The sequence below is a fragment of the Mastigoproctus giganteus genome, chromosome 9, assembly GCF_048544385.1.
Source record: "Mastigoproctus giganteus isolate SK-2022 chromosome 9, ASM4854438v1, whole genome shotgun sequence".
Taxonomy (NCBI): domain Eukaryota; kingdom Metazoa; phylum Arthropoda; class Arachnida; order Uropygi; family Thelyphonidae; genus Mastigoproctus; species Mastigoproctus giganteus.
The window spans coordinates 148,189,809-148,203,582 of record NC_143583.1 but is presented as its reverse complement, the minus strand read 5'-3'; the positions used below and the strand labels follow the sequence as shown (position 1 = coordinate 148,203,582).

The following is a 13,774-nucleotide window of genomic DNA, read 5'->3' as shown; positions in this document are numbered from 1 at the left end:
CCCAATCATGAACAATATTCGTCTAAGGGCTACTTTTCAATATGAAGCTAAATTTCCAAGATCACATGAAACACCTACGAACTACTTGCATTAGGAAAATGAACGTACTCCGGGTCATCTCCAGTACATTATGGGGTGCAGACCGTTACACTTTGCTCCGCTTTTACAGGTCCCTAATTAAAACTCGGCTGGATTATGGAGCACCTGTTTATGACTCTGCTAGAGAGAGTACCTTGGCCCGTCTTGCTCCCATCCAACACACTGCTCTTAGGATTGCCCTAGGTGCATGCAGAACATCCCCAGTTCAATGTCTGTATGTTGAGGCCCACGAAACTCCACTGAATATCAGAAGAAAGATGTTATCGATGAACTACTCTGCTAAAATTAAAAGCCACCCCACACATCCTATTTGGCCACTATGCAAACAGACCAAGAATAATTCGGCCTACTGGTATCCGATTCCAGAATCTAACAAAATGCTGGAATATTCAACTTCATAATGTTCTCAGAGACTTAAGACATCCAGATCCTCTGTGGATTACCTTCATGCCTTCTTGTGATGATTACTTTGAGCAGTAGGGGAAAGGTGCTATATCAGATATCAATATCCAACAGCTACATCTTGTCCATACACAGAATTATTCCCTCTTTTCTAAGATCTACACTGATGGTGCTAAGTCTGGTAATGAAGTGGGTGCAGCTGCTGTCTTCCCTAATATAACTATTTCACTTACACTTCCTGCAGAATCGCAGCAGTTATACTGCTGAGCTTCATGCCATTAAGCTTGCCATGGAATATATTTCACTCCTGTCAATCAATAAAAGAATCATATATACGGATTCCAAAAGTGCTCTCTCAGCTCTCAAAAACACGACACCTCACAATCCTTAGTTAAAACTCATAAGACATGCATTGATAAGTCTTCATGAACATCAGCAAACTGTTGTCTTCTCTTGGACCCAAGGGCACAACGATATTAAAGGAAATGAATGCACAGATAATGCTGCAAAACATCCCTCCAGCATAACCTCAACAAATGATCTTGTCCTGTATACCGATTGTAGATGCAATATCCAGAGAAAATGTATGGAACAGCGGGCACTTATGTGGAGAAATCAAACACAGAACAAGCTGTTTCAGCTGAAACCTGAACCACAATTACGGAATTCTAGCCTGCGTAAAAATAGAAAAGAAGAAGTAATCCTAGCCAGAAGCCGAATAGGCCATACTCACCTAACTCATCTGTTTCTGTTCGCAGGAAATGATCCTCCGCAGTGTACGCACTGCTTGCAACCACTGACAGTAAAGCATATACTCACTGAATGTAACTTGTTTAACAATGCCCAACAGTGTGTTTTCAGGTCCTTGTCAAATTTACAAGAACCGTTGTAAATCAGCTGCATCATAGGTAACAATGCAAATCTCTCCAAATTATTTTTGTACCTAAAACGAATTCAAATGTATGTTTGGTATGTTGAGGGTCTAGCAGCTCCTCGGATTTCTCCCATCTCCGGTGGTGTTCTCAAATGTATATAGTGTTAGGGTCAGGCACCACCTGCGATTTCTCACATCTGCACCATATGTACGCTGTGAAGAAATATGTACCATATGTACGCTGTGAAGAAATACAGAACTACTGTAAATGCCAGAAAGGTTTTGTCTGTTGTATATGACATATTGCGTTAGGTTCTGTTGGATGTGTTGTGTTGTGAAATGAATTAGGATTTCCTAATTCATTTCACAAATATACGTGGTCTCAATTCTAATCTCAACGATGTCCATTTCCACTTGCAGACTGCCAAACCCCATGTACTTTTTCTGACAGAATCTCAGTTATCGGTTGATTCAACTACTGCTCATCTCAGATGCCCAAATTATTCGCTGTATGATTCCTTTCGCCTCAAAGGTGGTACTTGTGTGTGGTACATATGTCCGTTCTGATATTCCCTGTCAGAGACTTGGCAATTTGGAATCTCCTCTCTTTGATCTTCTCTGGCTTAAAATCTCTCTACCTCATTGTGTCAAATTCATCTGTTGTCTCTACCGTTCTCCCAACTCCACTAATCACTTGGAGCTCTTTGACTTCCTCTCGTTGCAACTTGACTTTCTCCAGTCCAACTTTCCTAACATTGAGGTAATTTTCCTTGGTGATTTTAATGTTCACAACTCCAGCTGGCTTCCGTTTTCTGGTCACACTGATCTAGCAGGTCGAGATGCTGAGGCTTTTGCAATTACTAATGACCTAGCACAGATTGTTCATTTATCTACAAGAATACCGAACAATCCGAATCATACAGCCAATACGCTTGATCTTTTTCTCACAAACAACCCTTCTAAGTACACGGTCGAAGTGAGAGGTCCTTTAGGCACTTCAGATCACAACTTGGTGATTGTCTCTTCTCCAATGGAACCTTTATCTCATGGCTATTCCCAACCTCGTGTTGTTTGGCATTACAAGAATGCAAAATGGGATGATCTGCGAGACTTCTTTTCTTCTTTTCCTTGGTCGGATTACTGTTTCAAAACTCCTGATGTCAACGTTTGCTCAGATCGTGTCAGTGAAATTATTCTTGCAGGAATGGAATCCTTTATCCCACACTCCACTTTAAAATCTCGTCCTTTATCTAAACCTTGGTTTTCCAATAAATGTGCTAAGGCTGTTCAAGAGAAGAATGTTGCATATTGGCTTGTTTCTAATTCTTCAGTTTCATTTTCTGCCTACACCAAAGCTCGCAACAATTGTAAAGCAGTTACTAATCAGTCCAAACTTGAGTTTGAACAGGCTAAGAGTAGAAAACTTGCTTCTTGCCCTAATGGTAGCCGAGCATTCTGGTCTCTTGCCAAAGCTATTGGCCGCAACTTTTGCCCATCTCTGCTTCCACCTCTGTCCAAACCACATGGTTCTGTTGTCACTTCAGCCAAGGATAAAGCTGACCTGCTAGCATCTCATTTTTCTTCCAGCTCATGTATTAATGAACTTGGTAAAACACCTCCCACCATTCCCAACACGGTCCATTCAATGCCTCCTGTGGTCTTCCGTCAAAAGGATATCAGAAGGATTCTGATGAATCTTGATGCTAAGAAAGCTCCAGGTCCTGATGGTATTTCTCCACTTGTTCTCAAAACCTGTGCTCCTGAACTTACTCCTATTCTTTGCCGCCTTTTTTCACTTTCTTATTCCAAAGGTGTTTTTCCTTCTGCTTGGAAATTTGCTCATATCCAGCCAGTTCCTAAAAAGGGTGACAAATCCCTCCCATCCAATTATCGTCCCATTGCAATTACTTCTACTCTTTCTAAAGTAATGGAGAAATCAATTAACCGCCAACTCTTAAACTACCTAGAAACCTTCCGTCTGATCAACGATCAGCAGTATGGATTCCGTCAGTGTCGATCCACTGGTGATATTCTGGCTTATGTTACCCATTTATGGACTACTTCAATGGAAAGGTTCGGTGAAACACAAGTAGTTGCTCTTGACATCTCAAAGGCTTTCGATCGTGTTTGGCATAAAGGTCTTCTAAACAAGCTTCCATCTTATGGTTTGCCAACTGTTTTTAGTAATTGGTTATCCAGTTTTCTCTCTGATCGCTCACTAAGGGTGATGGTAGATGGCTCTCTGTCTTCTAACTTCTCCAATAATGCCGGTGTCCCCCAAGGTTCAGTTCTTTCCCCCACTCTTTTCCTCTTGTATATCAATGACCTTCTTCCATTGACTGGAAATCCTATCCATAGTTTTGCCGATGATAGCACATTGCATTCAACTTTCCATTTTGAGAAACCTTGCCCTGCTCAATCAGCTTCAACTTCTCGAAAATCTGCTACCAATTCCTTAAATGCCGATCTTCAGGTAATTCTCCAATGGGGCAAAGACAACTTAGTTGATTTCAACCCTTCTAAAATTCAGTCTTGTCTTATATCTCGCAAAAAGGATTCTTCTGCTCCTATGCTTATCTTTAGTGATACTCCAATTTCTAGGCAAAAGGATATATCTCTTTTGGGGATTACCCTGACTTCTAATCTCTCTTGGCACAAGCACATTACAAATATTGCTTCCTCTGCATCTAAAAAACTTGGTTTTCTCTTTCACTCTCGGCGTTACTTTTCTTCCAAACAGCTGCTCACTCTGTATAAATCACAAATCTGCCCTGCCATGGAATATTGTTCCCACATTTGGGGTGGTGCCCCCAAAACCTCTCTCAGGCTTCTTGATTCCATTCAGAAGAGGCCAGTTAGGTTAATTAATGATTCATCTCTAACAGAGTCTCTCCACTCGCTTTCTCATAGACGTACTGTTTCTGCTGCATGCCTCTTCTACAGATATTTCCATGGGCACTGTTCTTCTGAATTGGCTTCTATAATTCCCGCTCTCTCTTTCAAAACAGTCCGAACACGTGCCGCCAACAGCCAACATCCATTTACTGTCCAACTTCAAACCCACAGAACCAACTTTTCATCTTCCTCATTTATTCATTCAACTGCCGTTTTCTCTAACAACCTTCCTTCATACGTATTTCCTGAAAATTACAATCTACAGAAGTTCAAGTCCAATGTCAACAAATATCTTCTTTCGTCTTCTCAACCTCCAACCCAAGCACGGTACTAAGTACTATAGGTTCTAATACCTCTCGTGTTTGGGGTTCACATAAAAAAAAAAAAAAAAAAAAATGTCCTGGCAATTGGCCGCGGGGCCCCTGGTGGGACCTCACGTTGCCCGCACACGCCGCTAGGAGGTAGCCAGGCTGCCCTTTATTCTCTGGCTGGTCTCTGGCAGGGTCGCCTGAGCGTCCTGGACGAAGACCAAGTTAAAAAAAAAAAAAAAAAAAAAAAAAAAAGAGAGAGAAGAGAAGGCCTGGGGAACAAGAGGAAGGGAGTCTGAATGTGAGGAACAAGCTAAAGTGGACAGATAGAGAAGGCAGTCCACCCAAGTAAGGAGAAATAAGGGATGGGTAGAGGGATCAAAAGTCACAGGGGCAGGAGCCACTGTGCGAGTGCCAAAGGCCAAGCACTCTCTGGGATGTTATTGTTATTTTTGGTTTTTAGGAGCATTAGCAACTAAGGCCATATTGCTCCGAGATATGCGGTGGTCATTCCCTGACCTTTCCGCATCCTCCGTATTTGGTGGTGACGGGCTCGAACCCCGGTCTAATCAAGAAGAGTGTGCTACGCACTGCTGCTCCTTCCCACCTGGCTACGGAGGCGCCTAGCACTCTCTGGGAGTCAGCTTTTCAAGGAGTGCCAACCGTGATGCCAGCATAGTATTTTAATCTTCAGTCTTACACTTTTATCAGTTGGGAAAATGCTATCCGACCCCAGTTTGTGTTTGCACTTGAAGGTCGTTGTTCTGAGCAGCTCTTTAAGTTCAGCAAACTTTGCCCGTCTGATGGTAAAGACAGCTTGTACGTAACTCGTTAAAGCTTTGTATGTTGTTTCATTCCGAAGCAGGTATGTTTCATGGTTACAAGGGTTATCCTGGATTTCAGTAAAAAATTTGAGCCTACAATCATCGTAAGCAGGGCACTCATACATGAGATGCCCCCCATGACTCCTCTTCGCCACAGTGGCAGAATGGATTGCTTTCAATTCCCATTGCTGTCAATTTCTGTTGAAAAGGCCCATGTCCTGTGATCAGGAATGTAACTTGCAGACCAGGTGAAAACCAGGAAGAAGACTTTGGGAAAGTCATGTCAATGGATTCTTCTGGTAATTTCTCCTTTGGGCGTGGTTTCCCATGAATGCTGCCAAAGTCCTTGAAGGTGTTCGAAGATACGTTTTCTTCCTTGTTTCAGGTCATTGGTAAGCTGCAGTTGAAGATTTAACTGTGTCGGAATTCCCTTCTTTAATCGATAGTAAAGTCCCCTTTTAATCACCTCAAGATAGAGTGGCAAGCATCCAGTAATAACCTGTAGGGCAGGGGTGCTGACAGTGCGACATGCCCTGCAGATAGACAATAGCATGAATCTTTGTATTGAGTCAAGTTTACGCTTGTTCTTTTCCAGGATGGCCTTTGTACACCAAACTGAGGCTCCATAACACACAATTGGGAGAAACACTGCTTTATAGATGAGAGACAAAGCTTTATGCTTCAAACCTCAGTCCGCTCCGCTGACTCTTCTTATCATAGCCGTATACTTTCGGATTTTTGTGGATAAGTACTTCAGATGAGGGTGAAAGGTAAGGCCGGTGTCAATGTAGATTCCCAGGTATTTGACTTCTGTGTAGAGACGTATAGGGATGTTATTTAACTTCATTGTTGGAGGCCTGCGTATTTGTAGCTTTCCCTTGAGGAGAATCGATTTTGTTTTCTCACCAGAAATTGAGAGGTTGTGGAGTGCTGCCCAGTTTTGGAGCTTTTCCAGAGCTGTATTTGCTTTTGCTTCCAGTGCCGCTCTTGTGTCACCTTGAACCACCAGAACAAGATCATCAGCGAAGGCGAAGGGTCTAGCTCCACCCAGGTCAAACCCCAGGAACTCGTCCAGAACAATGGACCAGAGGAATGGCCCAAGGACAGAGCCCTGGGGGCAACCCCGGTGAACGCATCTTGTCGTAGTCTGGTATTTGTTTACAACTTGTAATTTTCTATTGCTGAGATAGGATTTTAGACTATTGTATAGGTTTTTGGACGTGTTTGCCTGCCGAAGCCTCCGAAGGACACTGGGCCACCACAGTCGATCGAAGGCACCAGCAAAGTCCACCATGATGGCTAGAGTATACTTTGAAGTTGTGTATAACATCTTCAGTGCTGGAGCCTGTCTTGAATCCAAACTGACATGGTGAGGTGAGTTGCTTATCGGTATAGCAGGTGGAAAGGCGATACAGCAGAAGTCGTTCTAGAAGCTTGGCCAAAACAGAGAGCAGAGCAATTGGTCGGTAGGAGGCAGGAAGTTGGGGTGGTTTATCTGGATTTTTCAGGATCAGCTTGAGAGTAAGTAGCAGTCTTCCAGGGTACAGGGAAAGTTCCTTCAGCAAGGCACCTGTTGAGAAGGCTCAAGAGTGTGGTGGGGTAGCCTTCAGCGAATTTATTGACTACGTCGACTTCGAGTAAGTTAGCACCTGGCGTTTTGCCATCTTTCATTTTAGCCAGAGCCATATTCATCTCTAACATAGTGAAGGGCGGTTCCGTAGCCTCTGGCTGATAAGCTTGATTACTGTAGATGAACTGCTGTTGCTCCAGTGACATTGCTGAAAATTCAGTAGGGTAAATGGAATCAAGAATATTGTTTATTGAGTCAGACCAGGTAAAGGTTGAAGAGCCATCCGGTTTGAGAGTTGTACTAAGAACCTCACCTCTAGGAAGCCTATTGGTGATGATGCGGAACACGATGCCCCATGGGTCTTCATTACCAATAGTAGAGACCAGGGTGTGCCATGATTCCTTCTTACACTTACGAATTTCCTTGGTGTACATGTTTCTAACTACCCGATATGCCTCCCGGGCAGCTTCAGCCTCATGTGGGGGAAGATGGGCACGTGCATGTTGGTAAGTTTTCCTGGCTTGTTGTGCCCTCTTTCTTAAGTCTCGAAGGTATGTATTCCACCAGGGAACAGCATAGTGGTATGGCCTCCTACGCGGAATGGACAGATCACAGGCACTTTTGATGATGGCAGTAATATTGTGTACACAGTGATCCGGTAAGAGTGAAGCCGGTAGAGGATGTTGTTCTTGTTGGTTTTTAGGAGCATTAGCAACTAAGGCCATATTGCTCCGGGATATGCGGTGGTCATTCCCTGACCTTTCCGCATCCTCCGTATTTGGTGGTGATGGGCTTGAACCCCGGTCTAATCAAGAAGCGTGTGCTACGCACTGCTGCTCCTTCCCACCTGGGTATGTAGGCACCATCTGGTAGAGGAACATCATCCGGTAGCCTTCTGGACAGTTCCACAAGGAAGCGTTGCCAATCCGCTTTTTTGGTGTTATAACGCACAATGTCCTTTGGAATCGATGCGACGCATTCCACCGAGCAAACAAGGGAGAATGCGATCGCTCTATGGTCTGAAGTGGTCCAGGACTCCTGGATCGTCCAGCCGAAAAGTTTGTTGGCTAAGTCAGGCGTAGCCATTGTGATATCAATTTCGCTCTCCCAGAGTGGGCCACTGTAAGTGGGTAGATGTCCTGGGCGGTTTAAGATTTGTAAGCCTGATGTAAGGATAAGGTCCTCAAGTCTTGCGCCATTTCCTAGGGCATTCCTATCTGGTGCTTGACTGTGCCAGAGTGGCGAGCGACAGTTTGAGTACATGCCTATTAGTAGCTGCCCACCCGGGAGGAGCTGAGTGCCATTTCAATCAGAGAGATCGCAGCAGTGATGTCTTCACTTGGATGGCTGTATAGAGAGAGAGAGAGAGAGAGAGAGAGAGAGAGAGAGAGAGAGAGAGAGAGGATGAACAGTGATGCAAGAGATGTCATGATTTGGGCACAGGCACTGATGGAAGTGCATAGTGGGGTGATCTTGGTTGCTGTGATATCAGGGTTTCTGATGACAATTGCAGCCCATGGTTGGTCATTTGTACAGTGGACAAGTTTATATGATGAGGGGTAGCCCATAACCACCCCAGAGCGAACATAGGGCTCCTGGAGCAGGATTAGATCTATTTGTTTTTCCTCAACCTTTATCTCTTCAGCTGGTCTGCAACGACTCTTGCTCTCTGCGCATTTAATTGTACAATTCTTATCTCTAGTTGGTAATTGGGAGAAGGAATTCTGTCCATAATTTATCCGCATTTGGTAGAGACTCTTTACTTTTAGATAGACAGGGCAGTTGGTATCTCGGATGGAATGTTGGTGTGGAGTCTTTGCAGCCTTGCAATTTGCGCAGCTTGGCGGCTGATCTCTGACAGGACAATCCTTATAGTCGTGTCCCTTTTGGGCACAGTGGCCACATGTGGATTCACGCTGGTTGCAAGTATGTGAGGTATGGCCAAAGCGGAGACACCTGTAACATCTGCGGACAGGAATATATTCTTTGAATCTATGGCTGCCCCATCCAATGAATATTCCATGCTCTGGTTGATAGTTCGATTACCCAGTTTACGTTTGTAGGTGACTTGGTCTTCTTTCTGTATTTCGGACTAATATCATCCACACTAGCCTCATCTTGCAGGTATATACTTAGATTTTTATTAAAGATCTCAGCTTTAAGCTCCTCTGGTGTTAAGCTCTCGTCCACATCAGAGATCACAACTGAAGGCCCTTTTTTCTTTGGGGCTTCTGCCCTAAGCCCGAAATTTGTCATGTCGGCATTATTCAGGATGGTTTGTGCCTCCTCCCTGGTGTCTGTTTCTATTAAGACTCCTGGATGCCTGGTCTTTCTAATACTCTTTATTTTTACAGTTTTCATCTGCTCCTTGAAATTTTTTGTGAGTGCTTCCTTGACCGCTTCACTGGTATCTAAATGTGCGTCTTCCACTGGTTTAACCAAAATAACAAGTGATTCAGGCTTTCTTACCGCCTTTCAGTTTTGTACTTTTCCTGGTTGGTTGGGCACATATTGAGCTCCATTCCTCAATACCTCTGAAAAGGAGCGGGGGCATTGTTGCATTTGTTTTTCTCCCTCCTGTGTGAGAACTTCGATTTTTGCTTTAAGCCTCTCATGGTCGACGTGCAATTTTTGGACCACTGTCTCCATTTTACTGAAGATCTCTATCACGTCAGTTCTAATAGCAGCAGTAATTCTACTTGATTGCTTAGCCATGTATTTTTCTAGGGTTCCTCTAATGGCAATAATCTGTTCCACTGGAGTCCTAGTCAACGGGGGAACCTGGGTAATTGGGGGTTCCTGACTCTTTTTTCCTTCATGCTCAGTTTCTTGACTCTTTTGTTCTTCGTGGTCAGATTCGCTGGATGATTCATTGGCAACCTCTTCAGAGACTTCCTTTGTTGTTGGGACGTCTGTAGCAGACCTTCTTCAACCCTTCTCTTTCTTCTTGGCCTTGGTCTTTGTAGGTTTATTCATACCTTCCCCAGTTGCTGGGGCCTCATTCCTTGAGTGGATTGGGTAATCCGTCTGTCCCTTAATTATCAGCTCAACTTCAGCGTCGCTCATGTTGTTTTAGTGGGTATCTGGATTAACGAGAGGAATATGGATAAACGATTATCTACTTGTAGTAAGTTGAAGAAGAGCTCGTTGTAAGTGCCAAAAAAAACCCCACAAGTAATTGGTCAAACAGGGGCTGAACTAAGTTGGCGATTTTTTGCAGGCTGACTTCAATGTTTCAGAAAAATATATTTACATATATTGAAAATAAATGATCAAATAGGGTAAATTTGTAAGCTCTGGAAATAAATTACCTTATTGTATAGCTTGCCCTTCTTAAGTTCAAACCACAAACACAGTGCACTATTAACTAATTCTATTTCCTGAGAAACAAAAGGCAGAGGGTTGGAGCCTTATTGCTCGAGGCAGCGATTAGCCTAATTGCGAGTATGTGCAACAGGGTGGCATTCACTCTAAGTGCTATGATACACGTGCATCCGGTCACTACTGCTAAAGCATATAATTATGTCTATCTAAAATTATCAAAAGTAAGTTTACCTCAAAAATTCGGGGCCGATAGTTGGAACTTTTGTATAGATGACATCTTTAGCTTTCAGGATATCCGAAATAATCTACACTTGGTTGCATAATTGCACTTGAAATTAAAGGAAATGTAATAGCACAAAATCACTAGACTGATACACTCACTGCCCAACTGCTGTACCTCTCAAATGTATAATCAATTTTAACTGCTCCCAGAGCAGTCATCACATACAACTTCACTACCTTTGGTAGGCACAATAAGGTCAAAGTAGCCCTTGCGCCAGAAACTTCCATAACAATAACTCGAAGTTTCTGTTCTCTTTGACTGATCAGATGTAGAACTAGAAATCTTTTATAAAATCCTTTCAAACTCTTGATTACACCTATGTCCATTGGTTGTAAAATAGACATCGCATTGGGAGGCAGAAACACTAACTTAATGTTGGACAAATTTTGAATCTGGGGATGTGCAGGACAGTTATCAGCTAATACTAAAATATTTTTCTTCTTTTTGAATAGCTCCTTATTCCAATCATTTACGTATTGCTGAAAAATATCTGAAGTCATCCAAGCTTACTTATTTACAGGAAGTGTCCTTACGTTTTTTAAACAGGTTTTAATGATTTTCTGATAACAAACAGTTTTTTTTTTTTTTTTGGTTCCTGTCATATTTGCACATACGAGCACTGTCAAGCGAGCCTTTGATTTTTTTTCCACCAAAACATTTTTCCCCTTTGAATTTAAATGTATTGTCAGGTGTCAAATTATAAAAAAGTCCTGTTTCATTGGCATTGTAGTAGTAGTAACTGGGGCATGTGATGCAAGAAAGCAAGCTTAGGCAACATTAGCCAAAAAATAAAACAATTTCACAAAACCATTCCCTCTAAAAGTCTGTCCAGTTCCCCTTGAATTTATTTAAGCTATCAACTTCCACAATGACAGATGGAAGTTTGTTCCAGCAATTAACCACCTGGGGGCTAAAGACAAATTTCCGCACATCTATTCTACAACTGTCTTTCCTCAATTTGAATTTATGCTCCCTCAGGTTCGTAATCTGAACAAGCAAGCAGAAAAATCCCATCAGAATTCAGCTTGCTCAACCATTCAAGGCCTTATACACCTCAATCAGATCACCTCACAGGTGCCTAGTCTCCAGCCGCTACAATTTGCAAAACTTAAGCCTTTCTTGGTAAGAGAACCCCTTCGTTCCCTTCACCAATCTTGTGCCCTTCTCTGTACACATTCAAGCAACTCTACATCCTTCCTAAAATGAGGCCACCAGACCTGTACACAGTACTCAAGGCGTAGCCTGACCATTTCCTTATACAAAGGAATAATCACCTCCTTTTCCCTGCTAGCAAAATTCCTGTATATCATTGACAATACCCCATGATCCGCTCTGGTAGCCTGTCTGCACTGCTCAGAAAACTTCATATCTGACTGCACAATCACTCCCAGATCTTTTTCATTTTCTACCACCCTAAGTGTAGTACCACACAGTTGGTACGTTCCTCTGGGGATACTTCTACCCATATGCAGTACTTTGCATTTGTCAAGGTTAAACTTCAGTTGCCACTTCTCAGCCCATTTGCCCAAATTTTATAGATCCTGTTGCAGCATCACAACAGTTGTAAATGTCTTCATCATTGAAATCTTTCCTGATTTCTGTCCAAACAAGATCAATCCATTCATTTGCCATTATTGGACTGCAGATCGAGATTCTCCACTAATTTTTGCATAAACGATGTAATGTCAGTTTTTAAATCAATCCAGCCAACCGTTGTTACACACAAAATAATTGCATTCAAATTGTTTAGCAAATTTTTCTGCTCGAACCTTCAAGATCAGATCCTCTACCGAAAATCCAGCACTTCTTTGTGCGGCAAACCATTGAAACGACGCTTCGTCAACATTTGTAACCTTGCACTTTCTAAATTTTTTTTTTCGGCTATGTTCTTTTCCAGTGCCAATATGTAAACATTTTTATTCTTCCACAATGTCAATACACTTGAAGAGGACAAAGAAAACTTTTTGCACCATGTTCTAACTCACAAATAATTTTGACTTTTTCACGAGTCAAGAGACTTTCTTTTGTTAGTAGAGATGTTTCCAAAGGAAGGGTTCGTTTCTAACTGATTTTACTTTAAAATGAAAAAGTAACCTGCGTACAAAGATCTTAGAAGCCTGAAATACATGCAAAGTTCTTAAGCTCCCGAAATGTATATAATGTTCTTAGAAGTCCCATTTCCAAATGGTTCAGTGAATACAATACAATCTGAAAATAGGTTAATGCGACGAGCAGAACACCAATGCACTATTGTATAGCCCCATCCCTGGAAGGACAGAGTCATAAACCGACCGCTAATCCGATGCAGGTAGTCATAAAGCTAAGTCGTCCTTTTCATTTTCATCTATTCCAAGAATTGGGTTTTTTCGATTACCCAAGCAATTAAGAATGTTTGCATAGTTACCAAAATTTGTTCAGTATATCCATGTAGTACGCATGTTATAACAGTGAGCAATTGTATGGGAATAACGTAAATTAAAATCATATGGCTTTTTGCTTATTACAGCCGTGATCTTGTTATTTCCATGCTCATTATAACAAAATTCGACTGTGTGTGTGTGTATATATATATATATACTCACAAATATAGTAATTAAACTTTACAAATATAGTAATGGACTTAATTCTGGAATTTAAACATTCTTCTGGCTTTTTAGTTTCGTATTTTATATCTTACAGATATTATTCGTAGTGCCAAATATATTTAAAGGTTGATACAACGTGTGACTATTAAATAATGAGATTGTTGCAATAAAATAAATATAACTGAGATATTTTGTACCTTGCAAGTTATCCCTTCAAATAATTGCCTTGGGCTTGCACACATTGTTCCATAAGTTTCTTCCGAACACAGATACATTTCTGGAAGTCATCTTCTGTAAGCCCTTTTAACACTTCAGTTGTTTTTTTTTTTTTTTTTCTCTGAATGTTGTCGTTATTGCTCATTATAACCAAGTTCAACTGTATATGTATATAAATTAAATAAAAAATTAATGATAAAAAATTTATTTACAGAATCTCTATGGGATCTCTTTGCACGTTTGATAAAAAAAGTGTGTTTAGTGTCAGTGGAACCCTGGGAGTCCACTAAGCACATTTTGAAAACCTTGCTCTAGACAGTTCAGACCTTGGGTATTTCCTCCTTCTCTTTTTTTTTTTTTTTTTTTGTATAGTATCTGCTCCCTCTTTCATTAA

General features: G+C 41.8%; 1 protein-coding gene across 1 annotated transcript in view; it reads right to left on the bottom strand.

Moving 5' to 3' along the window:
- Positions 1–13,774, bottom strand: part of LOC150080812 (centrosomal protein 43-like) — a 203,490-nt gene that overhangs the window by 19,835 nt on the left and 169,881 nt on the right. The gene's annotated exons all lie outside the window — the stretch shown is intronic.